The 13,469-nt window shown below is 43.6% G+C and overlaps 1 protein-coding gene across 3 annotated transcripts in view; it reads left to right on the forward strand.

Moving 5' to 3' along the window:
* Positions 1-13,469, forward strand: part of MCM9 (minichromosome maintenance 9 homologous recombination repair factor) — a 352,109-nt gene that overhangs the window by 16,230 nt on the left and 322,410 nt on the right. The gene's annotated exons all lie outside the window — the stretch shown is intronic.

Consider the following 13,469-nt stretch of genomic DNA (forward strand, 5'->3'; position numbering starts at 1 on the left):
TGAGTAAAAGGTGACGATGCAAGTGAGCAGAGTGAACAGCGTGAACGGCGCAAAGTGAACAATGATGAAAATATATACAGGTAATAAATATAGGCACAACTCCTCTGCTTTGCTCATATTCAAATGAAAATGCCAAATAATGATTGCTAATGTAGATATTTATTACCTGTATATATTTTCATCATTGTTCACTTCGCGCCGTTCACGCTGTTCACTCTGCTCACTTGCGTCGTCACCTTTTACTCACTTGTAAATATCACCACACACCAAGTGCCTTCGGGTTGTCACAAGATTCCCTCTGTACAGTGCTGCTTTAACTGTATGCCCTTGTGCAATTCCGTGTGATGTAACTTTGGCGATTAACAGCCTTCAAACACTCTTATTGAGTCTCCTTGTTTCTTATTTATGTAATGCAGTTTGCATGTATGTTTAACTGTCCTTTGAAGTGAAACCTGTTGGAACATTGTTTTTTCTACATGGACACATCACTGCGGGCACATCACTGCTGGCACCCCGCTGCTGACGCACCGCTTCTGACACGCCACTGCTGACACGCCTCTGCTGACACGCCACTGCTGACACGCCACTGCTGACACGCCACTGCTGACACGCCACTGCTGACACGCCACTGCTGACACGCCACTGCTGGCACACCACTGCTGGCACACAACTGCTGGCACACCACCGCTGCTGGCACACCGCTGCTGCATCGCCACTGCTGTGCACGCCGCTGCTGTGCACGCCGCTGCTGGCACATCGCTGCCGACACACCCGCTGCCGACACACCCGCTGCCGACACACCCGCTGCCGACACACCCGCTGCCGACACACCCGCTGCCGACACACCCGCTGCCGACACACCCGCTGCCGACACACCCGCTGCCGACACACCCGCTGCCGACACATCGCTGCCGACACATCGCTGCCGACACGTCGCTGCTGCTGACACAGCCACTGCTGCTGACACAGCCACTGCTGCTGACACAACCACTGCTGACACACCACAGCTGTGCTCCCCAGTGATGAAGGCAGAATTCAATGCAGCCAAATTTGAAAGAGGTGGACATGCACAGCTCATTGTGTAGAGATCACAGAACTAAGTGTCAGTAAACAATCCAGCACAATTAAAAAAACATTAAATGCATGTCCGAGAGGAGGCTATGGAGAGGTGAGGGGCACTGTTGGAAGGTGGAGGTAAGGGAATCCTGCAGAAGGAGGTCATGGGTATAATAAATCCATATATAAAACCATATCTCTTGGGTTCTTTCCTTTTAAAACAAAAGGAAAGGGCACATACAAAGGCTTACAGCAGGCACCTCCAGCACTACAGCCGACCCTGGCACTAAGGCAGATAGATGGTATAGGGAATCAGGGTGGTGTTGATGAAAAGACGGTGGGGCTGGCACAGAGTCAATAGCACGGCCTTCCTGTATAACTGACAGAATCAGGATTTCAACCTCCCTCTGCTCACACAGGAATCTTAACATTTTAGAAATAAACTATTGACAGCTTGCACTCGTTTCTCAGAGGGATTGTCCGCATGTGACGAGTGAAAAGAAAATGTTTTCTCCAAAAATCGAGATACCAAGTCCAGTGGTAAAACAAAAATCCCCTAAGTATGCCTGGAATGCTGTGCTAATCGCATATTTCCTGGGGTAATATAGCAATAGGTAATGTCATGTGACATCTTGCATGGACTCCTGTTCTCCCCGTGCATAAATCCACATAGTGTAAAGGAGACTAGAGCCCAAGCCTCTCGTGAAAATGCACTTTTATACCCTGATGCGAAAACATTATTTTCCCTACATTCTTGCCAATTCAGGCGGGTGTCTGTTCCCCTTCCCACCCTGTATTCTGACCAGATCCAGGGCTGGAATGGGTCAGACTGGAGTTTGGGAATTGATACAAATATATATGTTTCTGTGCATTCACAAACTTGCAAGGCAACCCATGCATCCTAACAGATTTCAGAAGGTGTGGCTGGAATGTCTGCAAGTTAACATAAACTGAGACCTTCCCCTTCATGTTCTTCTTGTGGCGCATTGAGAAATCCATTCACTATTCATTGGGTTTCGAGGATAATATATACATAAAATATCTGCTAAAGAGATAAATGTAAATGTGTGTCCTAAAACTAAGTGCAACGCCAATGCAAGGTTTTCCACCCAGCACTTCCAAATTCCTTTCGTGGAACAAAGTAACGTTTCCAAAATGGCCCCACACCTTTCTCGAACGCTAAAGATGTTTTTGTTCGATGGAATAATATACCTGTTAACTGCCTTCTAAGGCTAGCGGTAAAAGTGAGGGCAGCCCTGGGATTATATGAAGTGAGTATAGGTTTGTGTGTTTAGTGTGTTTTGTCATGTTCTTATTGTGTTTGTGGTCTGAATCGTGTGTTGCGTATTTTTTAGTGTGGGGCTTGGACAAGCTTTTTTCATTTTCTAAATAAATATCAGCACATTTCTGAAGCCAGGTAGTTCAGCCATTGTGATGCTCCGCAATCCCTCATCAAGCACAGCCACAGACGTGCATTCTCACATAAGTACATTCTCCAGCACCCAACCCAAACACACACCACCACCTATCATACCACACAACCATACCAAACTATACACCCCAAACCAAAAGTTACGCAACTGTGCCTCACTAAACTCGCCACACCCTGAGCAGAATACGGTCTTCTCCATGCCTTATTTCCCCATCTCACATGTCTCGTCATTTCTGCTTCTCTCCCCCCACCACACTTTTTAGGTCTCGCCTGTTCTATCCCGTTAGGGATTGAATAGGCGAGAGTATAGTAAGTGGTTCAAAAAGTCTACCAAACTGCGGATCGCGTACAGTTCATGTGAGGCGTGCGTGTGAGGCAGGTGCGTGCACATCATCGCCAGCCACATCCAACACCATGCCTCGGCATCAGACTTCAAAGGAAGCCGGTTGCACACCACCATTTGTCTGAGCCTCGGCATCAGCCTTCAAAAGAATCTGCTCCCAAGCCGCTCCCCCACCCCCCATCAGACTTCAAAGGATTGCGCTCCCGCACCCCCGCCACAGCAATGCCGAGAGCTTGTTTTATTTCCAGCACTTCATGTACATTACATGCACATTAAATCATGGCTGCAGGAGTCTTCTTGTGCGCTGCTGAACCAAGTAGTTTTTTAACACTCAATCATGGCAGCACCCCGTCTTGTGCGCTGGTCGCCTTTCATGTTTTATGTACTTTGTTTTGATTCCCCCCCTTACTTTTGTACCAGCACTTCAAAGTTGTCAGAATGCTGACTCAAATCCAGTTCCCCTGCATCAAAGTCGCCTGCTCCAGCCATTACGCCAGAGCCTCTTCATTGCCCAGTTCTGCCTGATCAACCCCCCCCCAAATCACAGGCATAACGGGACCAGCATTTCCCTGAAGGTCACTTTATCCACTGTATACGGAGGAAGCTCTTCAGATGGGTGGAGTTGTGAATAGTCCACAATACCTTAGATGTTTCCCCAGTGCTTACTTTGTAAAATATTAAGCGCCAGGGCTCTGACCAGAAGGCCACTGCAGCTTCCACCACCTATCGCCCCTTTCATCGCCAACACTACTAACCATCTCTCACATGTAAATGCGACAGCTCAGATTATTCCAGGTCCCCAAAGCTAAAGGAATTGCTGGGGCAGCAGGTATTAGCAATTTTAATGTATACATTATTCCTAAACAACTGTTCTGCTAACCTCTAAATTAGATGAGCAGTACCACCAAATGGTAGACTGTTCTAAGTATGGTGTTAACCATTAGATGCCAGTGCCGAGAGCACTGATGTTCCCGCTGATGAAACAAAAAAGATCTCCGGTTGCAGAGATCAACACTGGCACCACGTGAGGCTCTGCTTTGTTTGCAGTTTTTTACAGCACAAACCCGATTGAAGTCATTTCGCTGGAAACACACACTACGTTAAATTGCTCATATTAACAATGGCCAGTTCATAAAATTCACCTACAGTTTATATATTGCTGACTTTTCAGCAATTCACAATATTTTCTGCCATATTCATTGGAAGTGGTTTCTGCCAGGCGTTCCCAGAAATACTCACATTTGTGTCACTCTGTACTTGTATACACTTCTGCTAAAATTTGATGTAACATGCATTTATAAATGTTTCTGTACAAAAAACGTATTTTTTCCCTTTAGAGAAATGGCCACTCCTACGCCTCTGCCACTTCTTAGGATGTTCCCTCCCCACTTGCCGCCTCAAAATTGATTCATTCCTGCCTTTCACATTCACTCTATCTATCTATCGCCCACACTCTATCTATCGCCCCTCACCCTATCGCCCCTCACTCTATCTATCGCCCCTCACTCTATCTATCTATCGCCCTCACTCTATCTATCTATCGCCCTCACTCTATCTATCTATCGCCCTCACTCTATCTATCGCCCTCACTCTATCTATATATCGCCCTCTATCGCCCCTCACTCTATCGCCCCTCACTCTATCGCCCCTCACTCTATCGCCCCTCACTCTATCGCCCCTCACTCTATCGCCCCTCACTCTATCGCCCCTCACTCTATCTATCGCATCACCACAGCATCACTCATGGGCACCACAATATCACTCAGGGGCACCACAACATCACTATGCGCTACCACAGCATCACTGAACGCCACTGCATCACTTGTCGCCACCACAACAACACTCAGCGCCACGCCAGCATCAATCTGTGCAACCATTCAACAACAACTGGTTCAAATATGTTTTCTCAATGTTTCAAGCTTTATTACTAATGTCACAAAAAGATGTTAATATTTCACTTCTGTTCTTGAATTTTCCTCACAATAAAATACACTGATCATAATCTTCACACAAGTTATTTACAAAAGTTAAAGCTATTGCCATCATAAATTACAATAACTTAAGTTTAATTATTTAAAAAAATTAAAATCCATTGTTATTTGTAATATCAATACATCTAAGTCGCAACACATACTGCATTACAAATGTTATAGGTGTCACATTTGCGAAAGTTAAAACTATTGGCATTGTAAATGACAAAGCTATTAATTTCGCTATTTTCAAAACCAACACATAAATAAAATATTTGTCATTTACAATACCAATAGCTCAAACTTCCCTAATGCGAGACCTATTGCATTGCAAATGCTTTTTTCTTTTTTTTTACTTTAATAAGTGCAGCGCCGTCTTTACGGACACCGTACTATGCAATGCAATAGGTGTTGCTTTTGGTATTGTAAATAACAATGCATTTTAATTTTTTTAAAGGCATTGCCATTTACAATGTCAATAGCTGAAAATAATGTCACTGCAAGACCTATTCCGTTGCAAATGCTTGTTTGAGAGGCAGTCAGGCAAAATTGAAAGTATAGGTAACTGTGTCCCCTGCTTAAAATTTTTTGCCAGCACCTGCAAATTTGGGGATTTGACAGATTTGTTGATTAGAAACCTATTTGTGAGATTAATGAATGACTTTAGGGTTAAAGAGAAACTTTTGGCTAGGAATACTAGTCTGGAAGATTCAAAAATTAAGGGAATGGAACATATAAATGAGGAAGGATGGACGTGATGAATCGGAGATGGCTATGGTACCCAAGGTTGAAAAACAAAAGCAAGCAAATTCTTTGAAAGAACAGTCGACCAAGTCTGTTTCAAATAAGTTTAAAGGTTATCGCTGCTTGAGTATTCAACATAGAGGCAATAATCCTAATTTTTTGTGAGAAATGCTATTTGCCAAAAATGTAGAAAAAAGAAAAGGGACATACTGTATGCCTGGGTGTGTAAGAATAATTCGGAACAAAGTGTGAGAATACCACTGTTGATCAAATGGAGGAATTGAATGAAGGTGAGAAGAACATGGTATTTGCTGTCAAAGAAGCGGAGAATGTTGACATGATGGAGCTGGTTATGCCTTAGTGTAAGATTTTGATTGGTAGGAAGGAATTGTGTGTTTGATTCCAGATCACCTTACACGTTAACTGATGATCGCATGTGGGGAAAAACGTTTGCTAAAGAGAGTATAAGGCTGTTACACCCTATCATTAGACTTTTTACTTATGGTGGTACCACTATTGATGTGATTGGATTAGTGCCCATGCAAATACATTTCAAAGGTAGGGATACTTGGAGAAAAATTATAAGTTGCCAATAAGGGGGATTGATTGTTAGGTTGAAGTCGCCCAAGAGATTTTGGTATCACTCTTAATCCCAAGACTAAAGAACACGTTTTGCTAGTAAGAGATTCAAAACATGTACCTGACATCACTGACAGATTGCAAGGAATTTTTGAAGAGTAGTTGTGATGATGAAAGTGTTTTGAATGTTGAATAATCCTTAAGATGTGGCGCATAAAGTTCGGAAGGTGCCACATCCTATTTTAGACCTATTGAGGATGGAATTAAAGAAATTGATGGATACGGAGTTGATTGAGAAAATTCAATTCTTAGAGTGGCTGTCTACAGTGGTGTGGCACCTAGAGACAATGGGAAGAATTTGAGAATGAGCCTAGATTTGCGTGATTTAAATAAGCATATTTGGTGGATTACCTGTATATATTTTCATCATTGTTCACTTCGCGCCGTTCACGCTGTTCACTCTGCTCACTTGCGTCGTCACCTTTTACTCACTTGTAAATATCACCACACACCAAGTGCCTTCGGGTTGTCACAAGATTCCCTCTGTACAGTGCTGCTTTAACTGTATGCCCTTGTGCAATTCCGTGTGATGTAACTTTGGCGATTAACAGCCTTCAAACACTCTTATTGAGTCTCCTTGTTTCTTATTTATGTAATGCAGTTTGCATGTATGTTTAACTGTCCTTTGAAGTGAAACCTGTTGGAACATTGTTTTTTCTACATGGACACATCACTGCGGGCACATCACTGCTGGCACCCCGCTGCTGACGCACCGCTTCTGACACGCCACTGCTGACACGCCACTGCTGACACGCCACTGCTGACACGCCACTGCTGACACGCCTCTGCTGACACGCCACTGCTGACACGCCTCTGCTGACACGCCTCTGCTGACACGCCTCTGCTGACACGCCACTGCTGACACGCCACTGCTGACACGCCACTGCTGACACGCCACTGCTGACACGCCACTGCTGACACGCCACTGCTGGCACACAACTGCTGGCACACCACCGCTGCTGGCACACCGCTGCTGCATCGCCACTGCTGTGCACGCCGCTGCTGTGCACGCCGCTGCTGGCACATCGCTGCCGACACACCCGCTGCCGACACACCCGCTGCCGACACACCCGCTGCCGACACACCCGCTGCCGACACATCGCTGCCGACACGTCGCTGCTGCTGACACAGCCACTGCTGCTGACACAGCCACTGCTGCTGACACAACCACTGCTGACACACCACAGCTGTGCTCCCCAGTGATGAAGGCAGAATTCAATGCAGCCAAATTTGAAAGAGGTGGACATGCACAGCTCATTGTATAGAGATCACAGAACTAAGTGTCAGTAAACAATCCAGCACAATTAAAAAAACATTAAATGCATGTCCGAGAGGAGGCTATGGAGAGGTGAGGGGCACTGTTGGAAGGTGGAGGTAAGGGAATCCTGCAGAAGGAGGTCATGGGTATAATAAATCCATATATAAAACCATATCTCTTGGGTTCTTTCCTTTTAAAACAAAAGGAAAGGGCACATACAAAGGCTTACAGCAGGCACCTCCAGCACTACAGCCGACCCTGGCACTAAGGCAGATAGATGGTATAGGGAATCAGGGTGGTGTTGATGAAAAGACGGTGGGGCTGGCACAGAGTCAATAGCACGGCCTTCCTGTATAACTGACAGAATCAGGATTTCAACCTCCCTCTGCTCACACAGGAATCTTAACATTTTAGAAATAAACTATTGACAGCTTGCACTCGTTTCTCAGAGGGATTGTCCGCATGTGACGAGTGAAAAGAAAATGTTTTCTCCAAAAATCGAGATACCAAGTCCAGTGGTAAAACAAAAATCCCCTAAGTATGCCTGGAATGCTGTGCTAATCGCATATTTCCTGGGGTAATATAGCAATAGGTAATGTCATGTGACATCTTGCATGGACTCCTGTTCTCCCCGTGCATAAATCCACATAGTGTAAAGGAGACTAGAGCCCAAGCCTCTCGTGAAAATGCACTTTTATACCCTGATGCGAAAACATTATTTTCCCTACATTCTTGCCAATTCAGGCGGGTGTCTGTTCCCCTTCCCACCCTGTATTCTGACCAGATCCAGGGCTGGAATGGGTCAGACTGGAGTTTGGGAATTGATACAAATATATATGTTTCTGTGCATTCACAAACTTGCAAGGCAACCCATGCATCCTAACAGATTTCAGAAGGTGTGGCTGGAATGTCTGCAAGTTAACATAAACTGAGACCTTCCCCTTCATGTTCTTCTTGTGGCGCATTGAGAAATCCATTCACTATTCATTGGGTTTCGAGGATAATATATACATAAAATATCTGCTAAAGAGATAAATGTAAATGTGTGTCCTAAAACTAAGTGCAACGCCAATGCAAGGTTTTCCACCCAGCACTTCCAAATTCCTTTCGTGGAACAAAGTAACGTTTCCAAAATGGCCCCACACCTTTCTCGAACGCTAAAGATGTTTTTGTTCGATGGAATAATATACCTGTTAACTGCCTTCTAAGGCTAGCGGTAAAAGTGAGGGCAGCCCTGGGATTATATGAAGTGAGTATAGGTTTGTGTGTTTAGTGTGTTTTGTCATGTTCTTATTGTGTTTGTGGTCTGAATCGTGTGTTGCGTATTTTTTAGTGTGGGGCTTGGACAAGCTTTTTTCATTTTCTAAATAAATATCAGCACATTTCTGAAGCCAGGTAGTTCAGCCATTGTGATGCTCCGCAATCCCTCATCAAGCACAGCCACAGACGTGCATTCTCACATAAGTACATTCTCCAGCACCCAACCCAAACACACACCACCACCTATCATACCACACAACCATACCAAACTATACACCCCAAACCAAAAGTTACGCAACTGTGCCTCACTAAACTCGCCACACCCTGAGCAGAATACGGTCTTCTCCATGCCTTATTTCCCCATCTCACATGTCTCGTCATTTCTGCTTCTCTCCCCCCACCACACTTTTTAGGTCTCGCCTGTTCTATCCCGTTAGGGATTGAATAGGCGAGAGTATAGTAAGTGGTTCAAAAAGTCTACCAAACTGCGGATCGCGTACAGTTCATGTGAGGCGTGCGTGTGAGGCAGGTGCGTGCACATCATCGCCAGCCACATCCAACACCATGCCTCGGCATCAGACTTCAAAGGAAGCCGGTTGCACACCACCATTTGTCTGAGCCTCGGCATCAGCCTTCAAAAGAATCTGCTCCCAAGCCGCTCCCCCACCCCCCATCAGACTTCAAAGGATTGCGCTCCCGCACCCCCGCCACAGCAATGCCGAGAGCTTGTTTTATTTCCAGCACTTCATGTACATTACATGCACATTAAATCATGGCTGCAGGAGTCTTCTTGTGCGCTGCTGAACCAAGTAGTTTTTTAACACTCAATCATGGCAGCACCCCGTCTTGTGCGCTGGTCGCCTTTCATGTTTTATGTACTTTGTTTTGATTCCCCCCCTTACTTTTGTACCAGCACTTCAAAGTTGTCAGAATGCTGACTCAAATCCAGTTCCCCTGCATCAAAGTCGCCTGCTCCAGCCATTACGCCAGAGCCTCTTCATTGCCCAGTTCTGCCTGATCAACCCCCCCCCAAATCACAGGCATAACGGGACCAGCATTTCCCTGAAGGTCACTTTATCCACTGTATACGGAGGAAGCTCTTCAGATGGGTGGAGTTGTGAATAGTCCACAATACCTTAGATGTTTCCCCAGTGCTTACTTTGTAAAATATTAAGCGCCAGGGCTCTGACCAGAAGGCCACTGCAGCTTCCACCACCTATCGCCCCTTTCATCGCCAACACTACTAACCATCTCTCACATGTAAATGCGACAGCTCAGATTATTCCAGGTCCCCAAAGCTAAAGGAATTGCTGGGGCAGCAGGTATTAGCAATTTTAATGTATACATTATTCCTAAACAACTGTTCTGCTAACCTCTAAATTAGATGAGCAGTACCACCAAATGGTAGACTGTTCTAAGTATGGTGTTAACCATTAGATGCCAGTGCCGAGAGCACTGATGTTCCCGCTGATGAAACAAAAAAGATCTCCGGTTGCAGAGATCAACACTGGCACCACGTGAGGCTCTGCTTTGTTTGCAGTTTTTTACAGCACAAACCCGATTGAAGTCATTTCGCTGGAAACACACACTACGTTAAATTGCTCATATTAACAATGGCCAGTTCATAAAATTCACCTACAGTTTATATATTGCTGACTTTTCAGCAATTCACAATATTTTCTGCCATATTCATTGGAAGTGGTTTCTGCCAGGCGTTCCCAGAAATACTCACATTTGTGTCACTCTGTACTTGTATACACTTCTGCTAAAATTTGATGTAACATGCATTTATAAATGTTTCTGTACAAAAAACGTATTTTTTCCCTTTAGAGAAATGGCCACTCCTACGCCTCTGCCACTTCTTAGGATGTTCCCTCCCCACTTGCCGCCTCAAAATTGATTCATTCCTGCCTTTCACATTCACTCTATCTATCTATCGCCCACACTCTATCTATCGCCCCTCACCCTATCGCCCCTCACTCTATCTATCGCCCCTCACTCTGTCTATCTATCGTCGCCCTCACTCTGTCTATCGCCCCTCACTCTATCTATCTATCGCCCTCACTCTATCTATCGCCCTCACTCTATCTATCGATCGCCCTCACTCTATCTATCTATCGCCCTCACTCTATCTATATATCGCCCTCTATCGCCCCTCACTCTATCGCCCCTCACTCTATCGCCCCTCACTCTATCGCCCCTCACTCTATCGCCCCTCACTCTATCTATCGCATCACCACAGCATCACTCATGGGCACCACAATATCACTCAGGGGCACCACAACATCACTATGCGCTACCACAGCATCACTGAACGCCACTGCATCACTTGTCGCCACCACAACAACACTCAGCGCCACCACAGCATCAATCTGTGCAACCATTCAACAACAACTGGTTCAAATATGTTTTCTCAATGTTTCAAGCTTTATTACTAATGTCACAAAAAGATGTTAATATTTCACTTCTGTTCTTGAATTTTCCTCACAATAAAATACACTGATCATAATCTTCACACAAGTTATTTACAAAAGTTAAAGCTATTGCCATCATAAATTACAATAACTTAAGTTTAATTATTTAAAAAAATTAAAATCCATTGTTATTTGTAATATCAATACATCTAAGTCGCAACACATACTGCATTACAAATGTTATAGGTGTCACATTTGCGAAAGTTAAAACTATTGGCATTGTAAATGACAAAGCTATTAATTTCGCTATTTTCAAAACCAACACATAAATAAAATATTTGTCATTTACAATACCAATAGCTCAAACTTCCCTAATGCGAGACCTATTGCATTGCAAATGCTTTTTTCTTTTTTTTTACTTTAATAAGTGCAGCGCCGTCTTTACGGACACCGTACTATGCAATGCAATAGGTGTTGCTTTTGGTATTGTAAATAACAATGCATTTTAATTTTTTTAAAGGCATTGCCATTTACAATGTCAATAGCTGAAAATAATGTCACTGCAAGACCTATTCCGTTGCAAATGCTTGTTTGAGAGGCAGTCAGGCAAAATTGAAAGTATAGGTAACTGTGTCCCCTGCTTAAAATTTTTTGCCAGCACCTGCAAATTTGGGGATTTGACAGATTTGTTGATTAGAAACCTATTTGTGAGATTAATGAATGACTTTAGGGTTAAAGAGAAACTTTTGGCTAGGAATACTAGTCTGGAAGATTCAATAATTAAGGGAATGGAACATATAAATGAGGAAGGATGGACGTGATGAATCGGAGATGGCTATGGTACCCAAGGTTGAAAAACAAAAGCAAGCAAATTCTTTGAAAGAACAGTCGACCAAGTCTGTTTCAAATAAGTTTAAAGGTTATCGCTGCTTGAGTATTCAACATAGAGGCAATAATCCTAATTTTTTGTGAGAAATGCTATTTGCCAAAAATGTAGAAAAAAGAAAAGGGACATACTGTATGCCTGGGTGTGTAAGAATAATTCGGAACAAAGTGTGAGAATACCACTGTTGATCAAATGGAGGAATTGAATGAAGGTGAGAAGAACATGGTATTTGCTGTCAAAGAAGCGGAGAATGTTGACATGATGGAGCTGGTTATGCCTTAGTGTAAGATTTTGATTGGTAGGAAGGAATTGTGTGTTTGATTCCAGATCACCTTACACGTTAACTGATGATCGCATGTGGGGAAAAACGTTTGCTAAAGAGAGTATAAGGCTGTTACACCCTATCATTAGACTTTTTACTTATGGTGGTACCACTATTGATGTGATTGGATTAGTGCCCATGCAAATACATTTCAAAGGTAGGGATACTTGGAGAAAAATTATAAGTTGCCAATAAGGGGGATTGATTGTTAGGTTGAAGTCGCCCAAGAGATTTTGGTATCACTCTTAATCCCAAGACTAAAGAACACGTTTTGCTAGTAAGAGATTCAAAACATGTACCTGACATCACTGACAGATTGCAAGGAATTTTTGAAGAGTAGTTGTGATGATGAAAGTGTTTTGAATGTTGAATAATCCTTAAGATGTGGCGCATAAAGTTCGGAAGGTGCCACATCCTATTTTAGACCTATTGAGGATGGAATTAAAGAAATTGATGGATACGGAGTTGATTGAGAAAATTCAATTCTTAGAGTGGCTGTCTACAGTGGTGTGGCACCTAGAGACAATGGGAAGAATTTGAGAATGAGCCTAGATTTGCGTGATTTAAATAAGCATATTTGGTGGATAGTTAACTGTTGCCGAATAATGGACAAGAGCTTTCTTGAATGCTCGTTTGTGTAGATCAAGACCATACACTTTAAAGAAACACAGAGGCCCTGTCGGTTTCTTGATGTCATTAACACACAAGTTGGCCTGGGTCCTTCGCTTGCTATTCTACATCAGTTATTCTCCTCCCCTTCTTCTCTCTTTCTCCACCCCTTGAGTATTAACAGACACAATCAACACAAAATTCCCTTCCACATAATTCCACTCCACAACACACAATTCTACTCCACATAATTACAGTGCACTCAATGCCACATCATTACTATCCACACAATTACAGTGCACACAATACCACATAATTCCACTACACAAATACACAATTTCACAACTAACAATTTCAATCCAGCAAATATAATGCCACTCCACACCACATACGTCAACTTCAAGTCATTCCATAACACATGGGTAAAAGACTGTAATTTACAACGGCAATAGCTCTAACTCCCGCAAATGCAAGACCTATTGGCTTTGCCAATCCTTGTTTAGTAGCTTATCATGTCTTATTTCTTGTCCTTATTG

The sequence above is a fragment of the Lissotriton helveticus genome, chromosome 6 (assembly GCF_964261635.1).
Source record: "Lissotriton helveticus chromosome 6, aLisHel1.1, whole genome shotgun sequence".
In the NCBI taxonomy this organism is placed as follows: domain Eukaryota; kingdom Metazoa; phylum Chordata; class Amphibia; order Caudata; family Salamandridae; genus Lissotriton; species Lissotriton helveticus.